Source organism: Cyprinus carpio, chromosome A14 (genome assembly GCF_018340385.1).
Source record: "Cyprinus carpio isolate SPL01 chromosome A14, ASM1834038v1, whole genome shotgun sequence".
NCBI lineage: Eukaryota > Metazoa > Chordata > Actinopteri > Cypriniformes > Cyprinidae > Cyprinus > Cyprinus carpio.
The window spans coordinates 12,609,395-12,628,756 of record NC_056585.1 but is presented as its reverse complement, the minus strand read 5'-3'; positions in this window follow the sequence as shown (position 1 = coordinate 12,628,756).

The following is a 19,362-nucleotide window of genomic DNA, read 5'->3' as shown; positions in this document are numbered from 1 at the left end:
TTTTACAAATATATACATTTAATTTAATGTGCTACTTGTGCCATTTCTTTAAAATGATTGAAATTGTTTTGTGAAGGCTGTAATAGTAATGTTCTAAATGTAAATAAAGAACTAAATTATAAAAAAAAGTCTACATCATTTTGCAGTGAAGGTTTCTAATAAAATTGACCACGTGCACAATGACCAAGAAATGTAATCTCGCTAAAGTCAAAATGTAACTAAGCGTTTGACCAGAACACAAAATGCAGTTTTGGTTTTGTTTAAGGTTTTTTTTAGTGCCACAGATGGCAGCATAAATGTACTTACGAAGATATCATGATTATGTTAAACTACAGTATGTACAACCAAGATTGGAAAATGGACATGAACTGATTGTCATGGACAACCCCGCAAAGTTTATGAAAGCAGGAGCGAGGAGGGTAGACTCACTAGAATGATATAGTAATTTAGTTGCAACTAGCTATTCTGTATCACAAAAACAATGATAATAAAGTAATTATTGGTTATATGCTCAAACAATGACAGCCCAAATCCCATTGTGAGTGCTATGCATGTGTCTGTTTATGAAGTGAGGATTACAATATGAGGTGGAACGTTCAGTGTAAACATTCTTTCTTTACTACATCAAACCCTATTATGGTTCTATTAGAATAAACTGTTCTGTGGTTTCAGAGCCATTATCAGAGAGGAAGTCGTCATCACATCTGTTTGGCAGGTTGTTTTTGCTAATGACTGTCCCCAATCATACTCAATTCTCTTTAATTTTGGGAACTGTTGGTCGAACAGACCCCCCCAGCAATACAGCTTTCTCCCTTGAGGTTATGTTTTTATTGCTGTGTACGCCACTGCTGGGGACAGTGCAAAACAAGGGAAGCATTTCAAGCAGGCCAACATTCCATTGAAACTGTCATTTCAGCTTATCCAGTCAGTGAAAACAATAAATCTATTTAATAATTCTATATGTTCACTTCAGCATTTTTGTTTTTGGATGGGGTACGTGAGAGAGTCTGGTGACACAAAGCGTTGAAAAAGACAGAAATGTCACATCTAATAAGGGCTCTGAAGTGTTATGTGAAACACCATACGAATGTTCTTGCAAATATGACGATGATTATTAAGAGTCACCAGACCTGGGGACCTAATTACAGGGCCGAACAAATTACGGGAGAAATACAATAAAGTAGATTAGCCTCTACACTTCCCCACCCAACAAATCAGATTTTACATTATCAGTAAAGCTGTTGTGAATTGTAATTGTATATATTCATAAATAGGCAATGAACATAAACACGAAATAAACAAATATATCCATCAAAGTGTCTTTCGGGGTTTGGGGGTAATTTGAGAAATTTTAAAAATGTTAATTTACTAATAATTTGGGAGCATTAATGTCATTTTTGGAATTTAGTTCCCTTTAAACAAGTAATTTAAAGTTTCAAAAACAAAACAAAAAAATGAGGTCCATTATATGAAGAAAAATCCTGACATGTTTTCCTCAATAACCCTGATTTCTTTGTGACTGAAGACAGATAGATATGCACTTATTGGATGACATGGGTTTGAGTAAATATTAGGAAATTTCTATTCTGGACAGTGAACTGGGGGCTTCTTCACCCATCTACCCTAATTGATCATTTTGATTTCACTCCCGGTTCGTAAAAAAAAAAAAAAAGTAAATAAAAAATAATAAATAATGTGTAAGGCTTAAAAATGTGCAGTTTATCATGTTTAAAGACTTTTATATTTTTATATTTTGTTTTTGTGGAAAACCTTATGTTAACTCAAATCATGCTTTACAGTCATTTGTAATATGTTACCATAAACATTGCCCTAAACAAAGCTCATATAGCGTATTATTTCGTAGTGAAGGTCTTAAAAAGGTCTTACATACAGAGTTCTGGCATGAAACTCTAGATGGCGCAGTCCGATAGGTCTAACTCAATCTGACCTAATGACATCATCACATGTCACAGATGATTGGTTATCTCCTGTATCGGTAGCCAATGAGCTCCTTGCTCAGCATTCAAATATATGACTAGGGCTTACCATAGCAGGTGCAGATTGCTTTAGAAAACCCTCCACCTTCCCCCAGTGCTCCACCTGTATAGATATGCTGCACTGGGGTGATTCATGTATGCTATATGGGGGTTATTTCATGTATGTTATATTTGCAGCAGCAATATTTCTTACATGCTCACAGCACCATGTTGTGGATGTACTGGAAGTAGCTGCAGCAGCAGCGTAGCAGATCTATTCCGCCAAGAACAAATACATTAACATTGCCATGTAAATTACCATGCCAATCCTGCGAGAGTTGTTATGACAGAAATTGTCTTAAATTTGATTTTTAAAAATCCTGCAGACACCCTGACCGTTTTGCGATCGCAGAACTGTCATTCTAAGGTCAGTATGCACGGTTATCTTCGTCATCAGAAAAGCATTTATTATTTTAATAGAGATGCTGCATTTGGGGTTAAGTGGTAGAATGGCGAGATAATAGGCTTTAATATGTTTAATTAAGTGGCGGTAAATCATTGCCCCAAAGATTGCACCCTAAGATTGGCGATATTAGGTGCTCGTCTAATGATCGATTTTTCTTTTTCAAATATCTATAAAATATATAAACGGCATCATATCTCTCCTCTCCCATATTTAAAACCTCCACAGCTTCGTTGCTTATTTTCATAAATAAAGAAACTATTAATTATAAAAAAACTAATTATGTTAAAGTTAAGTTAAAACTCTGTCAGTGAATCCATTCAACCATCATTTTATATAATGAACAGGATAAACATGTTGTGTGCTTTTTAAACTACACTTATAAGTGAACTTTGTGTTTCATGTCATGTAACTTTTAAAGATTTACTTCAAAACTTACATAATCATGAAGGCATTTTACATTTCAACATTTATTTTAATGTACTGTATATAATACTCCAAGATTCACAATTATCCACAGGACTTCACCAAAAGTCTCAATTTGCTCTCAATTCAATCTAATTGCTTATTAACTTATTAACTCACCCTCTCTTTTATGTTTCAGAGAGAGAGAGAGAGAGATGTGTAGTGTGTGTGTGTGTGTGTGTGTGTGTGTGTGTGCCTTTTGTGTGTGTGTGTGTGTGTGTCCTTTTTGCAAATTTTGAGCGTTGGCGGCTGGTTGGGAAGCGTGGCCATCTCCCAAGTCCACGAGTCCATCTCCGGAGAACTCCCAGGGAGAAATGATGCTTATTTCTGGAGCTCCTATTTATACTACAGGATCCTGAATGAAGAGGAGCTGGTAAGAGCACCAGCGTCCTGACGGGAAGAGAGATTTTCAATCTGGAAGAAAGTGCGGGTGATTTTTAAAGAGATGACAGTGTAGACTAACTTCTGATGTTAAGTTCCTACACAATACACTTGAAAAATGTTACAAGCCTTTCTTATTCTTCTTATATATACTACTTCAAGCCTATTTCCCACTCACTGGAAACGGTGGAAATCTGTTGAATGTATTTGTTTTTTTTTTTTTTTTTCATGGTTCATGGTTGCAGTTGTACAATATTGTGGCCCACGATGGTTAACTAACACAGGTTTTTCTTTGCTACTGCAGGATCGTTTTGAAAGCCTCTGCTTCCCTCTCTGTGAATGTGTTCTGCTTCAGTCCCCTGCGGGTGAACTTTCTAATCGCTTGCTTTTTGTAATGGGGAGATTTGGTCAGTGGGCTGCCACAGTGCTGTAAATAACACTTATTCCTCCTCAGAATTACAACGATTTTCCACAGCCACAGAATGCTGGAAGAACCAGGTGTTGGGATCTCAGCAGGTGTGAGGACAAAGCCACCCTGACACAGGAAGGTGTTTGTTTTCAAAATTGACACCAGCTTTTAAAAATTATGGTAGATACACATTAGAATTTTTTTTATTGCTTTTATTGTTTGGTTTTTTTGTTTGTTTTGTTTGTTTTTGTTGGTTGCAACTTTATTTTACAGTATGTGTACTTACGTGTACTTACAGTGTACTTACAGTGTATTTATCTAAGAAAGTTCTGGTAATACAAGGTGACTACATGGGGTAGGGGTTAGGTTTAGTGGTAAGTTCAGGGTAGGTTTAACCATAGGTATTGTAATTACTATAATAGGGTACATAGTATGTTCATGAGGAACAGGACACTGTGAAATATAAAGTGCTACCGTTTTGTTTCTATTGCTGTCATTGTTTTGTCATCACTTTCTTAGATTTTTACTATTTAATTTAAAATATAAAAAATTTCATTAATAAAGCAACATACAGTGAGGGTCCAAAACTCAACTTGAAAAAAATTCATTAATTTTTGCATTATTTTTCCTCATTAAAATTATTTATCAGCATAAAACAAGTTGATAAACCCATTTACATTGGGAACAAATCAATCAGACTTAACAATAGCCAAATTGCAAACTGCACATCCAGATTTCCTTTTTTCCCTTTGCTTTAATGACAGCAAAGCACCTCAAGCTTGACGTGACACGAAGCTTGACGATAATGTTTTCCAGCGTGATTTGAGAATGTTTTAAAGAGCCTCATGTGCTTTTCCCCAGCTTTAAGAAATTAGATTTGCAGTTCCAGATTTTCAGTGTGAACCTTGAACCTTCACCTGTATGTTCTTATAGTCTCTCATTATTCATATACTCAACATTTTGAATGTCAGCTAACTTCATCATACTGTTCTACAGAGACTATTTTAAAACCGAGTCCCTTAGAAAGCATTTTACATTATATGTCAATTACTTATCATGCCTTCTTTTTGCAATCATGTTTTTACAATGCTCATTTTGCACAGGCCTCCATTTGTTTCCTATAGAGGCACACACTAGATTGCAGATTGAGTGTTCGATCTTTCCGAGCCTAGTCCTGATAATGTATGTTCTGGCAACACGTTTTCTATTTGTGCAGTTCTCCTATCTTTTATCCTAGATGACTACTAAGCCATTTTTCTCTTAGGTGCGCGCAGACCGCGGCAGCAACATTGTCACTTCCTCAACATCAGTTGTGTCAGCACTCAAATCTCCTGCAGTGATGAAAGTGCCCCACAACCAGCAGCAATAAAGAAAACAGAGGTGTTGAAAAAAAATTAAAAAAAAATTACAATTACGCGCAGCCTGTTTGTGGATCTGCCTATTGACACAAAACAAGTAAGTTGAATTGGCAAAAGAGAAAGACAACGAAATATACAGTTAGAGTAAAGTTCAGATTAATCTAAACTGACGGGGAAGGGTTTTACAAATATGTCTGTTAACGGGTAGCCAAGTTATCGGTCGCGGTTTTGGCCTGTTGTCTATAAGATGGTTTGTAATTTGCGTTTGATTAGTGATTTTTACAGTACACGTGTTTGACTTAATCAAGCATTAAAGGAATCTGTGGATATCATATCAGGTGACACAAACAAACAAAACACACAAAAAAAAAAAAAAAAAAAAAAAAAAACACAAAACACATAGCTAAGCACATGCTTTAAAGTACATTTAGATGCGTTTTATAGCATTAAAGGAATATTACTAAAATTCTATCATTTCTGTCATGTGACTTTCTTTCTTCCATGTAGGGACAAGCCAAGAAAATAATGCTACTTATGACTTTTCTATGCAATTACAGTAGAAATTACAATTACAGGCTTGCAAAAAGATGCAAAAGCACCATTAAAGTATCATTGAAAAAATGTGGGCAGTATGACTGGTGTATGCTACTATTTCCAGTCCTCTAAAGTCATACAAAAAGCTTTTGTGTGTGGATTAGAAATTTGTGTTATTTTATGAAAATCTTTCTCCAATGAACTGTTTTAAAAGAATAGTTCCACAAAAAAATAAAAATGAACAAAATGCTGAAAATGTACTCCACGTTTCATCCAAGATTGAGTTTGTTTCTTAATTTGGAACAGATCTTAAGAAATTGAGCATTACATCACTTGCTCCACCAATGGATCCTCTGCAGTGAATGGGTAGTGCCGTCAGAATGAGAGTCCAAAACACAAGTAATCACACACAACTCAGTCTATCAAATTAATATCTTCTGAAGTGAAAAAGTTGTGTTTGTAAGAAACAAAGTCATCATTATCGTTGGGAAGTTTTTATGTCCTAATCCCGAGTTCACACTGCATGATTTTCAAAGCGTGGTTGGATCACCATCGTTTTCACACTGCGAACGACTAATCTGGGGTAGCATTCAGTTGCTACTGTGTTCACATTGCACTGTGTATCAGGAGAGGAGGTTACACACTGCACGACTTTGCAATAGAAGAATCCACCAACATCTTTGTTTGGTCCGCAAATTACATTCCACAACCAAACGCATGTGGGGGGGGGGGGGAGATGTCGCGAACTCCTCCCCAAATTTCCCCGCTGCCCTGTATCTTGCTCTCTCATTGGCTATAGGTCATCAGACCGATGTATTGTTCAGTCAAAACTCATTTCACACAGCAGGATTCTCTCAGATCACGTCTTGATATTTCACACTGCGGATTGTCACTCGCAAGAACAAGCATCGATTTGCCTCCGATTTCGGACATTTGTCTCCAATATTGCAAAACCTGTCGGCGGAGTGAAAATCAGGGCTAAAAAATCGATGCAGTGTGAACTCGGCATAAGCTACACCCTCAAAGCAAGTGCCCACTCCTCTTAGCCTGTTAATTTCCCTGTTAGCCCCAAATTCCAATCTCAAGCCAATCAGGACTTTCTCACAGGCTTTATTAGCTGCACCTGTGCCCACAGCTTACCCTGCTGCATGTAGCTGTACTGTATAGATCAGCGGTTCTCAATTCCAGTCCTCGCGACCCCCTGCTCTGTGTACATTTTGCTACTCTCTCTTTGTTAGCACTGCTGATTCAGATAATCAGCTCTCTCTTTAGAGAAATGAGCTTCAGTGCAGGAACTGTGTTCGATTGACATGGGTCCTACACAGTTGTTCATTGCTCCCTACTGCCCTGGAGGCAGGGGAAATATGTGAAGTTTACTTCCCTTTGGATAATTCATACACTGATTGCCCCTCTCCCCCGCCCTGTGCAACATCTTCCACACATGGTTGAAGTGTATGACATCATATTACCTCGATGAAATAAATACAATATTAAAATTCACGTCTCGCCACACTATCAGTGCACTTTGAATGGAAAAACATATACGTTAAACCCCGAGACTGGGAATTATAGTGGAATATCCTGTCATAATCCACTTCCCAGGGGGCACTTTCGAACAGAACAAACATCTGATCGCGATAAGAGAGACACATACAAAATAGGGCAAGAGCAAGGGTCGCGAGGACTGGAATTGGAGAGCAGCTGTGTGTAGAGGACAGTGAGTTGTAGGTCTATATAGCTAATTTAAGCCCTTCAGTGCAACTTGTGGGTGAATTTTTTTTGTTTTTATAACTCATCCGTTAAAATTTATATTAACGCATTAAAGTTCTGAATAAATTTAAGGGCGTGGTCATTTTGTTTGACAGCTGGATTGCCGCTGTTTTCACAACCGTCGAGCTACTGTGGGTGGGTGTGGATTCAAGCAAACCAGCTCCGCCCACATCATGACTCTTTGGCAGAGATTGTCTTAAATATAGGGAGAATCGAGGGTCTGTATTTCTTGGCTGTTGGAGAAAGCGTACATGAGTCAACTTGGATCACGTGTGCCTTAATCCAACTGTATCACTAGTCCAGACCCTTGATGTCATTTGAATTTTAGTCAGAGTTGTGTGACACTCAATGCATTTTGTTTTCACGGTTCACCATAGGAATGCAGTGAGAATGCCGTAAGCTGTATCTCACCTGTTTGCAAAAGTCCCTTCCCCCCACTCCCCCCAGAATCTTATAAAAAGCGCCATTTTTGATTCGGTGAAACTACCAAAATAGACACGATCCAAAGTACTTGCCAGCGCAATAATATATGTTGGATATTCAGGGAGTGGCACGCTGCCAAGATGGCGATGACCGGCTCTTGCCCAACTTTGGGCATCCTATATTAACTCTTCAGAAACCCTCTTGGTGACGTGGCTGGGGACACTACTTCCATGTTACTTTACACCATTTTATGGTTTTACTCCTTTCATTATGTTGTTCCTGTGTGTTCATAATTTACCACCAAACCACAGGCACACACACACTCCTAAGACAATGCTTACACGACCTTACTCCACACACATACAAAATGCTTGGATGTGTAATAAGAGACTCCTATACCTGATTTGGATAGACTGGACCTGTTGTGCTACCGACAACCACACTTGCTTCTCAGAAGCTACACTCCCAGAAAAAAAAAGGTGCAAAAGCTGTCACCCGGGGCGGTACCTTTCAAAGGTACACTTTTGTACCTTTTATGTACTAATATGTACACTTTAGGTACTAATATGTACCTTTAAGGTACCAATATGGACTCTTTAGGTACAAAAGTGTACCTTTTGAAAAGGTACCCAAGAGTGACAACTTGAGTACCTTGTTTTTTTTCTGAGAGTGTAGATGATGCCTAAGAATTCCAGCTTCCTTCTCTTCTAATTAAACCATGCGGCTTCTGGCCAAAATTTCAGTCCTCTATTCATAACATTGCTTTCTCCTCAGTGGAAAAATAATTCTTCTGAATCAGAAGAAGATTTCTATGCACAGATTAAGCATCGTTTCAAAGCAAAAAACAGTCCAAAACAGTTATTAAATGAATATTGGTGGATTTTGATTGTGAGAAGATGACAGGAAGATGAAACGTTTTCACTGGAGGAAGCATTATAATGGATTATTGACTGGTGGTTTGGTGTGAAGCAATGGTTACAAATTAAAATGCTTTATTGAGGGATTTTTTTAAAACAAACACACAGCTTTTTTCTTCATAAGACGTTAACTGATGGACTGGAGTCGTGTGGATTTCTTGTGGATTATTGGCATGTTTTTATCAGCTGTTTGGACTCATTCTGACAGAACCTATTCACTGCAGAGGATCCACTGGTCAGTAATAAAATGCTGATTTTTTTTTTTTTTTTTTTTTATTTTTTTAAGAAAAAAAAAAGGAAAGGAAAAAGGTACATTTTCAGGGAAATTTTTTATTTTGGGTAGACTATTCCCTTAAACCACAGAAACGCCCATGATGTTGTTATTTTGTAACTAAAACAAAAACTCTTAAAAATACTAATTGAAATAAAAAGCTGAAATCTAAATATTAGCAAAAAAATGAAATATATAAATATTAGCCAAAAATTAAATTGTTGCTCTGTAAACCTTAACTCTGAAATAGAATAATTTTAAGATGAAGGGATAACAATCTTACTAAAACTGAAATAAACGCTAAAGCTAAATAAAAAATTGTAAAAGCAAGAACTAATAAAGAAATGACAAAATCTAGTTATTTTTAATAATTTTATTTATTTATTTTTTAAATAAGGTTAAAAAATACAATGAAAATAAATTAACGTATCTAAACATAAAAGCCTTATTCAAAATATTATAGCTATCTAATAATATATCTATATATATATTATAATATATATATATATATATATAAATATATATATATATATATAATATATGATGTATGTTAATTTAAAAAAATTACTATACATATTACTGAAATAAAATTGCTGTCAGCCAGAGCATTGACTGAATTGACCGACTTACCAATAGCCAGATTAAAACAATAGACAAATTGCAAACTCACATCCAGGTCTGGCTCGGGTAGATATGGAATGTCACCTCACAGTCTAAGCAAAATCCCGCCGCTCATATTTTTTCATAAAATATTCTGTTTCACTCAGAATGGCATCAAATTACAGATATAAAATTGGTCACAAATAATGTTTCACTATAAGGTGTGTTTAATCCATAACATTCATTTAATATTTGTTGAACTATGTAATACAATCACAAAATCTGTTACAGTCTGGTCCGACACTACATACTGGGAAGAGAATCTCTGATATTTTTATGCTCATAACACAGATCACAAATTCTTTTTGCTCTTCTCTGTCTACTCTGAGCGTCAGGACAGAGTAAAGTCTACAGACAGCTGAATTTCGGAACGTAGTGTAAGAGGGGGGAAATAAGCTGGATATATTCCCAGTGCAGTGAAGTCTCTGGATCTGATACCAGCTGTTACTCTGGATTTAGACTGACTGATGTGCAGAGGACACTCAACACAGCGAGTGATCTTGCGTATGTTGCAGGGGCCAAGTAGGTTGCAGGTATTTATTGTTTTAACATGGGGCGGCAGTGATGCGTTGACGAACACTGGCAATTTACACATCTCTGCAATACTCATAGACCCCAGGCCAGAGAGAGAGAGCGATGGGGACGGTGGAAAGGTCATTGGCCGAGGTGATGTGTGATGGATGAAAGGGCAAAGAGATATAAAGTCTGGGGTTTGGCGCTTGTGTAAACAGTAGGGATTCGCTCTGCCTTTTTTCGGTGTTTTCATTGCTCTTATCTCCGTCGCTTTTGGTACGTCACTACACAGAGGTCTGAATATTGCAGCACAAGACAGCGGGAAGCAGCCTTCCTGTTGATTTGGGGTTATCGAAGTTAAGTTCTGATGTTTGACAGCAGGTCATCACTACTCGCTTTTTAATGCAACCCGAAGTAGGGACATACAGGTAGCCAAGTGGTCAACCATATTTAGTCTTGTCCTGAGAGTAGCCGATCAGGAGTTAATGGTGTAAACCTGTAAAAAACGAAAGAAATGTACTCTAGAATCAGAAATCGCCTTTTGACTTCTTGGTTGACAACTCTATCCTCTTTTTTTTTTTTTTTAAACGTAATGAAATATTTGTCTTTGCAGGCTTCACAATTTTGTTTGTAAACATCCAGTAATCTCCACAACACTCCGCCGCACAATACCGCCGCTCTGTGGCTTGTTTTGAGCAAATCTTTTAATTAGGTGACATATTTAGCATCCTCCCCTGGTTTTATATCATGTCTTCCACATGCTTTTCTCTTCTACCCTTTCAACAATGCGCTGCACTTTTCTTCATGGGGTTCCTGTGAGGAGAATCAACCCCCCTAACTGAGTTTCATCAGTGTACTGATGCGTCGGGTTTTTGCTTTTACAACCATATAGAACACTCGAGATCCCCAGGGTTCACAGCTAAGATCCTATTGGGTCTGAAACTACTTCAAGCTAAGCCAGAGTACCATCTAACCTGTGAAATTAACACACTGGGCATGAGTATAGAGAGAAAAATGTAAACCTTGTAGGGCAAGTCTGTCTAAGTTATGCACAGACAGATGTGTCTTTAATTTTTTTTTTTTTTTTTATGGTATGGTTATTAGTACTAATGAAGGTAATGTACAATTTTATGAAAATTATTTCATGATTTTTTAACATATGTTATTTATACACCCGTCATTCCAAAAGTCTGGGGTCAGTAAGATTTTTTTAAATGTTTTTGAACGTCTCGCACCTTACTTCTAACGGCTGAATTGATTTGATCAAAAACTACACGTGATAAAGTGTAATATTGTTAAATATTCTAACAATCCTAAAAATTACCCTGTTCTATTTGATATATTTTTAAATTAAACATGTCTACTTAGTCCCTGTGATAAAATTGCATTTTCAGCATCATTACTACAGTCTTCAGTATCACTGATCCTCTGCTAACATGATTTGGCGCTCAGAAATATTCCTATTATAAATGTTTTATATTAATTTTTTGATAAATAGAAAATTCATACATTAAATGTTTGCCCCAATACATCACACACACACACACAAACACACACCCACTACATAGTGACAGCGAAGACAGAACATATAATGTTATATATGTATATATACACGTATATATGTGAGTATGTTTGTCTTGGCACTTAGTGTTTTTTCTATCTGGTGGGGATTTAAATAAATACACACCAAATCATGGGGAACTCGTGCTCACGTGGGGACTTCAATTAGAGGGTCCACCTGGGGAAACAAGCTTTTCTAAATATGAGAATGTATAAAATGCAGAAAGTTTTTCTTAGTAGTAGAGGTATGTTTAGGTGTTATAGGGTTGGATGTAGGGCAATGAGAATATATGGGTGTGTACAGTATAAAAAACCATTTATGACTGTGGAGGTCTCCACAAGGATAGTACAGCCAGACATGGGTGTGTGTGTATGTGTGGTACTTATTCTTTTTTGAACTTTTTTTTTTCATACAATCCAATGTAAAACTATTTTTTAATTTAGCAAAAATTTTATTATTTTTAAAACTGAAAGTCTGAGACAACCATACAAACAATAAAATAAAAATAGATAAAAAAAAGATTATTTATAAACAAGAAATGGTACATTAAAAAAAAAAGCACCCAAGACAGCTTTAATGAGGACTTTTATAATACACTTCAAAAATATTGTCCTCAAATTATCTTCTAAAATGTGGCAGAAGTTTGACAACACCAATATTTAAATGTGGAAATAATCATCATGTTTAAAATGTGAATTAAGTCACTTTAAACTGCAAAGGGGGGGGGGGGGGGGGGGGAAATCATCATTCCTTTAGGTAGTTATGTAATCTAGAAACAAGCCCTACATTGTTGATATAAGCAGAATTTGGTTTTAAGGACTTTGGGGTTTTGAATGTGTCTCTCTCTAAAGTTTTTTTGTAACTAATATCTACTACATGCTTCAGTTTCAACGTGGGCGGTAGTTGTTCGATGCTATTCACGTGTGGCTATGGGTCTCTTCCTTAATTGTTCCCTGTGTGGCCATCTCTTTCCCTCCCTTTTTTTAGAAATTAAAAAATACTTTTTTTCCATCGTCACTTCACACTCATGGAAAATTTTTTACTCTGTTGGCTCCTGCATCACTTCCTCAGCCATTTTTTCGCCGTGGCGGAACACCACCCCCCCACCAACAGCAGCCAGATCGTAGCCCCACGCACTTTTCTGCGGGCTTTGTGCTGAGCCGAAGGGCGAGACAAAATTGGCACTAAAACCAATGGAAGCAACATCACCCATCAGAAATACCCTCCAAAATAAAACTACAGGCAAATGATCCCCTGTATTTTGTTGTGTGTGTGTGTGGTTTGTGTTTGTTGTTTTGCCTGTGTTTGTGTTTGTTTGTTTTTTGAGGCTCAAGAGAATGTTTTACATGTTTCAGCACTGAGCATATTGTCCTGCCTGCTCAATCTTGCCGAGGCCAGATCACAGATTGTGGATGCAGTGGTGTCCACAATCTCCACCTTTGTACGATTTTCTGGAGAAATCAGAATAAAACAGAGGGCTCTCAACAGTTCTTTGCTTGCAGGAACCCGATGGGGAAACAACACATGTACCTATGATACAAAAGTGTGACAAAAATGTCCTTAAAATCTAAGGACAGTGATGATTTGGTTCCTAAGATGTGTCTTTAATTTCAGTGGGTTTCATGCTCTTGGCAGCCAGTAATTCGCTGACACAAAAGAGGGTAGATGCTGGCACTAAACCATGTTTATCCTTGCTGTGATTCTATTTTTGAATACTGTTGGTGTATTTGTGGTACCACTGTGTAGTTGATTCATAGGTGTTCAAGGATGAGGCAGTCAACGCAACCTGTCGTTTTGGCATTCTGCCTAGTTTGCGCTGCTTCTAACTATCAGATCAATCATGGTGCCAAAATACTGTAGGTTTGATTGGACATGCAGCCCTTGACATCAAACAAAAAAATCATAGCAAAGCATTTTCTATGCCTTTTAACACTCGATAGGCTTTCTTTATATGATTAGGCGGTTTAGCATCGGCATTGCTAGCCCCGCGGGAAAGATACCATACCACCTCGTACCATTGGCAAAGGCATCTTTTTCCAGTGATAGTTATTCAAATTGCCATGTATTTGCTTCCCAAGCAAACAAATATGTGATCATATTATCGAGATGCTTACCAGTTGTTTTTGGAGCGCTCTTAAAAGACCATGAACTAAATGTATATTTCTCGATTGTCTGATGTTTCTGACATCGTTAGGATTAGTCGCCAACAAAGGTATTCATGTTCTTCTAGCTGCCATCAGTCAATCCAGCATGTTGTTCTGGGGAAATTGATGGCCCTTAGAACAAAGATGCCAAATACTTCTGATGGGTAGCTCGCGCTTAAATCAACTGAGATAAATGTGAATGCTCACAGACAGCTTTAACAGGTATCGTTGAACCTAATATGCAAGATTACACTGTTCTCCTAATATTTGTCTGATAATAAATCCAGTAACTTGTTTCTTACTAATTTTGGGGATGCGGATTCCAAAAAAAATTCGTGCCTGTTTTGCCTTGAGCATGTACACTTTCTCCTGAAATATGATGCTTTTGAGCAACAACCACTTATAAATTGCATTATACCTGAATCACCATGAAAATCGGCCACAAAGCACTATAATTGATATTTCCTCTGAGCCAGATTTTTTTTTTAATTTTTAGACAATTTTCACATGTTATGACTCTGACACATGCTACTTCTGATTTCACTTTTACCACTTTTCTTTGCAGTTGATAAGTTAAATGGGTGATTATTATTTGATTATTATTATTATATTAATTTTACTGCTTTGTACATACAATTATATAATTTGATAAAATATTCATTCTTAGTTGTTAAAAAAAAATAAAAAAAATACATGCGGAAAGTTTTATGCTATTCTTTAACTCAGCATCACCAGATTCGGTAATATTTTTGCAAATCAGTGCGCGAGGAGATCAAGATGCCAGAGCTGTGTTATGTGGTTAGTTGCAATTTATTGCATTTACAGTTAGCATAGTTTTTTCCTTCTCTCTCACAGAACCTTTTCATCATAAGCCAGACCGAGGTAGCGGCCCATTTGCGGGTCACAAACACCCAAGAGTGAGAACGTACTGACAATCAAACAAATGATTTTAAAATACAAAAGTGTCCTTTTAGAAAAAATGTCTGCCACAAAGCCAGAGCGTGAAACCACGTGGATCTTACAAACGAGCTTGGACAAAAACCCGCACTACCACGGTGATGGATGCCACATCCAGGTGAGCGGTTAAAGTGTATGAGAGATCGAGGTTGCGGGATAGGGATATATGAAATGTCAGAGAAGCAAGGGACAGCCTGTAGTAAGCTTGCGTGAAACGATGCAAGGATGCGTTGGCTGTTAAAAGATTGCTGTGGATAGTGTGGGCTCAGCGGCGAGAACGATTGTTGGCAGCAGACTAGGCTTTTTTCAGCATCAATAATACCGGGAATGGATTTGTCAGGAGGCAAGGTGTGTCATTAAGAAAATGTGGCATGTTTTGGGTGTCATGCTTGCGTTATGTTTGGCTCATGTCAATGTGCTTTTCTGTTGGATCGGATTGTGGATTACCAGCCAGTTGTGAGTCACAGTTCTGATGTCATTAGTTTCATTTGCCAGTCCCTTCCATAAAGAGACTCGTGAGAAAGAGCAGTAACATGCCGTAAATGAAGGGCACTCTTCTCTGCTGAGGTCTCTTCTCTCTTTTTTCACCCGTCTTATCGTGTCTATATCCCACCCCCATCCTCGGTAGTTTCTGGACGCTCCTCTATGCTCTAACAACCGCAAAACCACTCTCGCAGCTGAGCCGTTCCCTAAATGTCCATACCCCCATGTGTTCACTCACCATGTCGAGTCGTGAGTGTTAATGCACATCAGATAAAGCAGTAATATATGGCTGTATCCCAGCATGCTGAAATTGAAGCAAAATCAAACCTACCTGGACATCAGGACAATGATGTAAAGCTTGGTGTGAAGATATAAAGTGGCGAAAACATGAGTTCATTGATTCTCATCCATTTATCCCCTAGCTGGCACCACCACTCTGAGTTCTGCTTTTTTGTTTGTGTCTGTCACACAGTTTTATTGAGTTTTCAAGATATAGTGTCATATATAGATATAATACTAGATATTATATATATAGTATGGCCGTATGCAGGATCTCCTATAGAAACGTATCTGGTCATTTAATCTTTTGGTAACATCTGGGAAACATATCATCTAAATTAAGTCTATGTTGACACCTGATGTCTACTCATATAGTCTCAAAACACAACAGAATAAGACAGTAAACAACGAGAAACTCACCTGTATTCAATCAGAAATAAATCTGTGAGATTGCGATTTGAGCTTGTTGCAGCAATTTGAATCTGTCCACATCTAAAATGACGATGAACTGATTTAGCATAAAATCAATATCATCAATTGGCTATGCGCATGTTTTTGGACACGGGCTTTGTGGGTTTTCTGTCTTGCTGTAATTAAAGCCCTTGTTGTTATATTCTGTGCTTGAAGAAAGACACATAGTAATACAGTGTTTTTTTTTCTTGGTATGCGGCTAATTGTTGAAGGAAAAGATTGCATCTGTCCATATGAGCAGGAGAATGATGGGCGAGTTAGTTTAATGAAATGTATTTAAAATATGTATTACATTACATTTAGCTGTCATTTTTGTATGTGTTAGTGATATGAAGAAAGAAATCTAAATGTAAATTAGTAATTGAGTAATATCGCATGCTATGAGAGACATTGTCTTTAGTGCATGTTTATCGCTTATTCTGTAGATTTGAAATACAAAAGCAAGTACGATAATGTTTATTGCTCATGGATAATCCTAATATTTACTTTTTTTCACCTTCGGCTTAAGTGAGCTAGGATTGACGTCACAAAGATCAGTACCAAGTCTATCACGCATCAGTTTGCTACTAGCCAGGGTGAATAAATGGCTGTCATAAGTTTGCTATTTTTTCACTAGACTCTATGATTGGATCCATCAACGGCGGCGGTCTAACACGGGTTATAGTATCACCACAAATGAACATTATACACACTCTGTCATTACACTGACTGCACCGCTCGATGTCAGTCCATCGGCTAGTAAGAAATGTGTTCATCATTGGAACTGTAAGGAACGTGGAGTTGTCTTGAACGAGTGCCGTGAGTCTTCGCTATCGCATCAACACAAACACACAGAATATGCGCAAGTTTATGTAATGACTCTGATGAATCACAATGAATGATATCACGGCGAAATGATGTTATATGGCCATTATTAAAATTAATGGTAGACACTGATTTCTGCTTTTTGTGATCGAAATTACAAAAGCAACGGGAGCGTTCATGAAAACTGAGGTTAAACCACGGCAGATAAGTGGACAAGTCGCCTACGTTTAATGTCTGCTTCCCAGACCATTTAGAGCTTTGAATGAGTAGACGTAGTTGCCATTGACTGCGCGATATGCCGGCCAGAAAGCATCTCAGACTTTCAGTCATAAAGTATCTTATTCGAGATCAGCTCGCATTGTTACTCCAGGAATTTAGTCGAGTGTTTTGCGGATCGCATCACGATTTGGTCTATGCAATCAGAATCCAAGCAAAACTCCGCAATTTTCGCAAAAAGCATATGCAAATTTTCATAATTGACACGAAACTTTTCTAAAGAATTTGGGCAGTTAGACTGTGTCATTCGGGATGTCATCGCAATGCGCATTCAGTCAAAGAAACCGGTTGTTTCTCTCAGTTGGATGGAAATGAACAAGCCTTGTCGTCTCATCATGATTCCGATTTACAAGAGCCACAAGTACAATTGGAGTAAACGAATCAAAAGAGCAGAACAAAACAACGCTACTAATTTGGGCTATGCAGTGCAGGCCATTTATCTGCTCGAGCGGAGCACGTGGGGGGCGTAAGGATCTTGATCACGTGCCACTGATATACACGCAGCGCTGGGAGGAGTACAATGTGATGAGGAAGCAGCAGTCAAATTTGCCACAGAATCAACATCTCTCTTAAAGATCTTGTGAGAAAGCATCTCAAAAGTTCGGCGCTATGTGAGATTTGGGTTAACAGCTACAGGTATCAGAAACAAATGCCACTGATGTGGAAACCAAGGAAAAAACCATTGTTCAATAAAAAACACAAATTCTCCACCACCGCCACCCGGTGCACCACTGAGTTTAAGCAGTAAAACTACAGGAAAAACTAATGTTTTCAAGTGTTTTTAAATGCTTCACACAACTTTTCCAAGCACTTCAAAGCTTAAAGTATTACCGAATTTGAAAGTTTTTTTTTTTTTAATGTGAAGATATTTCTTCATCTTTCATAGGTTTCCCCCATGTATAAAACAAAAAAGTTTCATAATGTAGGAAAGCAAAACAATTATTTAAAAATAAAAAAAAAGATTACCACTAGTAGATGGCTGCAGAAAAGTACTTATATGCCATTTCCACTCCCTAATATGTACATTTTCGTAGTCATTAAATTATATTTAGACATTATGAATGACAGTAATAAAAGTACATTTTATCAGATGTAATATATTTATTATATCTGTAGAAGTCTGCTTCAAGATCTGGGAATCATCTGCTGTGTGCTCTGATAAAATCTCAGAAGCAGGTTTTACATGCGTTCTAATAAACTGTCTTATTTGACATTGACAGAAAAGAAAACATCTTAGAGACGTACGTTGCAGATGAACAAAAGCACTCTTAAAAATACATCTTGCATAAATGAGCAGACATTAAATAGGATGTCTCCGAGATGTACATGAACTTTACTGTCAGGTGATGGAGGCCCACCTTCTGTAGAACTTACATGGCACTAGTTCTGGTGTGTGTCAAAAACGTAGTCTGGAGACCTACAGTGGTTCTCGAGAGTCAGAAAAAGTGTTCAGTGTTAGAAGGAATGTTGTCTATGGTTATTTTCACAAACCAAAACAATAAGAAAATGCCGGAAATATCACGCAAATTTTGAGAAAAGCAGCAGCAAAAAATCAGTCATTTTAGGCCGCAAAAATCAGAAAAAAAAGTTCCGCGAAATCCTGGAGGGACTGGATTAGTGTTCACAAAGAGGAAACAAAAGGTCTTAATCGGTCTGAAAACACATGAGGGTGGAGTAATTAATGACAGATTCATTTCCATTTTTGGGTGAAACTAAAATTTAAAACAATGAAAAGAACCTGTTTTGGTGCTCAGTGAAAACTGTTAGGTATTAAAAATATACAGTATACTATCAGATATGCTCACTGAAATTATTACAGGAACAGAAGAAAAAGCTGTGCTGCTCTACTTCTTTTTTAGCTGACATATGACGTTAGCTTGCTCGCTTAAGTTAGCTACTTGATTCTATGGACAAAATGATTTTTTAAAGGGGATTTATGAAATAATGTTCAAGTATTAATCACTTTTTATTGCCAATGTGTGAACAGCATGTAACAAAACTTTTAAAAATGAGAGCATGCACATATTTTACCTTTATTCTACACCGCTGTTTCTGTTCTCGGTTAAAATGGTCTGTTGAGTTCCTGGTTCTATGAGGCCCCTCCCTCAGTGTCAAATATTCAGTCAGGCTCAGATTGGTTAGCTGGCTCAGTGTGTTGTGATTCTCTAAACGCCACACCCCTTTAACCATTATGGGTAGTTGCATGTTCCTGAAGGCAGGGTTTATGTGAACATCCAGGGTTAGTGA